This window comes from Liolophura sinensis, chromosome 1 (assembly GCF_032854445.1).
Source record: "Liolophura sinensis isolate JHLJ2023 chromosome 1, CUHK_Ljap_v2, whole genome shotgun sequence".
Taxonomy (NCBI): domain Eukaryota; kingdom Metazoa; phylum Mollusca; class Polyplacophora; order Chitonida; family Chitonidae; genus Liolophura; species Liolophura sinensis.
Window position 1 is genome coordinate 21,129,809 of NC_088295.1, and position 6,022 is coordinate 21,135,830.

Genomic DNA, 6,022 nt, shown 5'->3' on the forward strand with positions numbered 1-6,022 from the left:
GCATGTGTATATAGTCTATCGCCTAAACTTGAAATTGGGTTAATATATCCGTAAGGTTATGTGATTATAAGTTGTAATTAATAGCTTGTATATCTCTTGCAAAACTGAGCAAACTTTGAATGGTTTCGTCAGCAGTGTTTTATGGCGTAGGTTGAAATCGCACTGTTCAAATGCAATCTAGCATATGCAGCTAGGCAAATATGTAGGCCTATACATCATAAGGCTTTTTGTCATAATATCACCCATAAATAGGAGTTTAACAATATGGAAATTTAAGTCATCTAAATTTTTATATTTACCAAAAAAAAAAAAAAAAACGAAAAGGGCCTAGAAATTGTGGTACAATCGACAATATGATTTTGTAAATATGTTCCATCTTGGTAAACAGTAGTGTCCTTATAATAAGAATTATCATATATTTCCTTCACTGTTTCGTTTATTTCGGGATTATGTACTGCCGGACGGTCGCCAGGTTTACTGAATGTAAAGGAGCAGGCTTTCTTAATTATTTGCAGCATCTTCTGTTTGTAATCGTATTCATATGTGAATAGATAAATGTCTACTAATATGCGAGCAAAAGTAGTACTCATTGGGATACCCTTATGTTATTGATGTATTGCTCTGTCGAATTTCATATAGATGTTATTAATCATAAGTTCGAGTAGCCCTATAAACAATGCAACCTGAAATGAAAAAATGCCTTGTAAGGTCTGATATATATGAAATGATGGCCTGAAACAACTGAACAATCAACTTACTACGGCGCTAGATTAAATCTTGGTGAGGGATTGTATTATAGAAAGTTGAGAATTCCGACGTGCGTGGATACGGTCTATTAGTGCCTAGTTTATTGTGTCAAGTTACTGACCAAATTTTCCACGTGTAATATATGTTCATCCAGTCTGCTCAAACAGCCTTATGCATGAACAGTGAGAACAGATGAATCTATGACCAAATCACACTAAAACTGAGTTGAGTGTGCACGAGTCTTATGTTTATGAATAAGGATCTAGAACCAACCTAAATCCAATTAAAATTCGTTGGTCATGTCCTTTATAGTATTTCACCCGAAATTTGATATCTTAAAAAATATAAAGGCATATAAGGGCCTTAAAATATTACTTTGAATGTCAACATTTAAGTTTTTCTGATAAGAAAAGAACCAAAAACAACTCTTAAATAACCGTATATAAGGCGGATGAATCATTCAATCGAGCAAAATGTGTCATTTGAAAAATGCCAAACTTTATGTGAAACACAGAGCTCGGTAATTGTCTGCTGCCAACAAATGCTACAAGTGATGGTCAATTGTCCCCTACCAACAAATGCTACCAGTGATGGTCAATTGTCCCCTGCCAACAAATGCTACAAGTGATGGTCAATTGTCCGCTGCCAACAAATGCTACCAGTGATGGTCAATTGTCCGCTGCCAACAAATGCTACCAGTGATGGTCAATTGTCCCCTGCCAACAAGTGCTACAAGTGATGGTCTATTGTCCGCTGCCAACAAATGCTACCAGTGATGGTCAATTGTCCGCTGCCAACAAATGCTACAAGTGATGGTCAATTGTCCGCTGCCAACAAATGCTACCAGTGGTGGTCAATTGTCCGCTGCCAACAAACACTACAAGTGATGGCCAATTTTAAGACATGCACTGCGCAAAGGAAGAATGAAGTTCAAAACCGTCCCATGCAGAAAATATAGTTGAAAGCTTCATCGATAAAATCAGAGTTGATTTCCTTGTTAGAAGTCTTTTATGGATAACATATAACTAATGCATGGCCAAAGTTGGATACAAGATCTTTTGGGTTGTTCGCCGCATTGGCCTAAAGTTAGCCAAATGTGCCTCCGGAGATTGAGGAGCATACTGGGTTTCGGGGGCCTAGGTGGTCCCTTCGTCTTTGATCTGCCAGGTCAAAACCCATTCCGCGGCCAATACAAACATAAGTGTACCATCTGGGCAGTCATGCTGTTACTTTTAAATGTAGTGAAGAATATATTTCTTTCATACCCTTTGCATATACATTATTCAAAAAGCTGTAATTAATATCTACCGCCCGCATGGTAAACGAGAAGGAGTTTAATAAATTTAAATTCATTAACTTTTTTAATATGGTCACATTCACACGAGAACTGGCTCAGGTCTGTCAATGGTGAATACGATCTTTACCCATCCGATACTGACTCTTCACATTCCAAACGTGACTTCCCTGAATTACACATACATGTTATACTGATGAGAATTTCAAACAGCTCAATGAACAAGGGGAATCCCGTGATGTAGTGTCACGTCAACTTTTGTCTATGGCAAAATCAAGAATTTAATGCTAGATTCGCCTCTTCGTCTACATTATACAGGAGAAAGGTCCACAAGATTTTTATTTATTCCTGAACATATACACGTGTACAAATAGTTATGAGACAATATACATTTTATTACCGGTTTATTTGCTTATTTATTTAACTGATTGGTGTTTTACGCCGTACTCAAGAATATTTCACTTATACGACGGTGGCCAGCATTATGGTGGGAGGAAACCGGCAGAGCCCAGGGGTAACCCACGATCATACCCAGGTTGCTGCCAGGTCTTCCCACATACGGCCGGAGCGGTAGCTAGCATGAATTACCGGTTTATATGGTCCATAAAAGCCATCTTTCAACCCTGACTGCATTTCATTCAGTGAAAAAAAATCTAAAAAATATGTAAAGTTTTTTTCACTTACAGCTGTTAGCAATCTCTCTTCCCATGTTTACCTTATTTTTAGTGTTTATGCATCCACTTTTTTGACTTTCTTTCAAAGTTCTATTCTGATTCGGCCAACTGTTGTCAGATCATAATTTTTGTCTGCTGTTCATGACTTGAGTAACAATGAACGATTCACTTGTGATCAGTCGAATTAATACAGAATTAGTTTGTCTTCCATAAAGAAGTTAATGATCGATTGTCAAGTTGTCAAGTGCATAAAAGTCACTTCGCGGTGTTCCTCCTGCGTAGGTCATTATAAGATGCGCAATAACCATGGTTATGGGGAACATTTTTCTTGACCTCAAGACAGTAAAAAAAAAGCATGATATGGACCTATCCAATGATTGATTAAGATCTTGAATATTTATTTATTTGACTGGTGTTTTCGCCGTACTCAAGACTATTTCACTCATTCGGCCAGCATTATGGTGGAATGAAACCGGGCACAATCCGGGGGAAACCCACGACCATCCACAGACTGCTGACAGACCCTGTCGTGAATTCACCGAATGCACTGGATTCACGGTACATGTGAAATGTGCGCCAAATAGAGACAATAAGAAACACTCGGAAACTGTTCTCCGAGATCCCAAGTGTTATATTGCATGCGCCGTAGAAGTGCGGGGAACGTAGGCCTTTCATCCTTACAGCTAGCGCTGTAAAAAGCTTTCAAAGGAACATATGCAAGCACATATTGAAGCATGCATGCACATTTTCTTTGAATTCATATCACAACTTTATGCTTGAAATACCGAATGACTAATTTCCTGCAGTTAATATGAAATATTGTACACAATATTCAGTGGTATCACCTAACTTTTATATAAGACTTTGTTGAGTTATAATACGTATGATATTGCACAATCCTCCTTTACACTCGTTTTAATGTACGTTTCACATCACTTGAGTCTCCATCAACTAAAATCCTATCACAAGGTTGTTTTCATGTATCAGAATTGTTTCTGTGCTATCATATTTATACGACCACGTAAATATAATGCTGAAGACAAGGGGCGTGGTACCCTAGGCAGACACATCCACATCAAACTTCCTACCAACTATCCAATGCCCTGAAGGCAAAAAATGTGGAACGCTGTCACATTCACAGTAAAGTTCCTGCCAATCAGTAAATGTCTCGAGGACAATGAGCGTGGCAACATAGGTAGTCACATTCACAGTAAAGTTCCTGCCAACCAGTAAATGTCTCGAGGACAATGAGCGTGGCAACACAGGCAGTCACATTCACAGTAAAGTTCCTGCCAACCAGTCAATGTCTCGAGGACAATGAGCGTGGCAACATAGGCAGTCACATTCACAGTAAAGTTCCTGCCAACCAGTAAATGTCTCGAGGACAATGAGCGTGGCAACATAGGCAGTCACATTCACAGTAAAGTTCCGGCCAACCAGTAAATGTCTCGAGGACAATGAGCGTGGCAACATAGGCAGTCACATAGTCACAAACTTCCTCCCAACCAGCCACTACCTTGAAGACAATGGGCTTTGAAACCCAAGGCAGTCACATTCACACCACAGTAAACTTCCTCCCAACCAGCCAAATACCTTGAAGAAAATAGGCGTTGAAATCCTAGGCAGTCACATTCACGTCACAGTAAACTTCCCGCCAGTCAGTCGATGCCCTAACGACAATGGGAAATGAACCATAGGCAGTTGCCTTCCCACCACAGTAAACTTCCTCCCGATCACCCAGTACCCTGAAGACAATGCGGGTTGAATTCTAGGCAGTCACATTCACAGTAAATTTCCTGACAACCAGTCAATGCCCTCAAGACAGTGAACACCAGGCAGTCACACTCACAGTAAAGTTTTTGTCAACCAGTAATGTCCTGAAGACAATGGGAGTTGAACCCTGGAAGTTACACAGTAAACTTCCTGACGACCAATGAATCCACTGAAAACAATGAACCTCAGGTTGTCATATTCACAGTAAAGATCCTGCCAACCAGTGAATGCCCTGAAGACAATGAACCCCAGGCTGTCATATTCACAGCAAAGATCCTGCCAACCAGTAATGTCCTGAAGACAATGGGAGTTGAACCCTAGGCAGTTACATTCACATAAAACTTCTTGACGACCAGTCATTGCCCTAAGACAATCAGGTTGGGAGTTGAACCCTAGGCAGTTACATTCACAGAAAAGTTCCTGCAAATCAGACAATGTCCCGAGGACAATGAGCGTGGCAACATAGGTAGTTACATTCACAGTAAAGTTCCGGCCAACCAGTCAATACCTTGTAGACAATAGGAGTTGAACACTAGGCAGTCACATACACACCACAGTAAACTTCCTCCCAACCAGCCAAATACCTTGAAAACAATGGTCGTTGAAACCCTAGGCAGTCACATTCACGTCACAGTAAACTTCCCGCCAATCAGACAATGCCCTAATGACAATGGGAAATGAACCATAGGCAGTTGCCTTCCCACCACAGTAAACTTCCTCCCAATCACCCAATACCCTGATGACAATGGGGGTTGAATTCTAGACAGTCACATTCACAGTGAAGTTCCTGCCAACCAGTCAATGTCTCGAGGACAATGAGCAAGGCAACATAGGCAGTCACATTGACAGTAAAGTTCCTGCCAACCAATCAATGCTCTGAGGACAATGGGAGTTGAACCCTAGGCAGTCACATTAAGAGTAAAGTTCCTGCCAAGTCCTGAAGACAATGGGAAATGAACCACAGACGGTCCCCTTCCTATCACAGAAAATTTCCTTCCAACCAATGGTCACAATGGGCGTGGCAACATAGGCAGTCATTCATCTCACAGTAAACTTCCTGCCAAGCAGTCAATATCTTAAAGACAATGTGTGTGGCACCCTAGACAGTCACATATCACACTAAACTTCCAGACTACCAGTCAATATCCTAAAGGCAATGGGCATGGTGCCCTAAGTAGTCACAAATCACAGTAAATTTCTGGACTACCAGTCAATGCCCTGAAGACAATGGCCATCGCACTTTAGGCATTCACACTCTATAGTAAACTTCCTGCCTACCAGTCAATGACATGAAGATGAGTGTGGTACCTAAGGCAGTTACATTCACACCACAAATAAACTGACAAACCTGCTGACTTATAGCTTCATAAAACCTCAGTTCAACAGGAATTAAAACATACAATACCTTGAGTCATACAAGACAAACAGACATAAGCAAGCACAGGACCCAGACAGGTCAATACTGAAATCAATCATAAAATAGTTGACAGATATTGGACAACAAAAAGAGGAGACAACCAAATAATAGTAATAA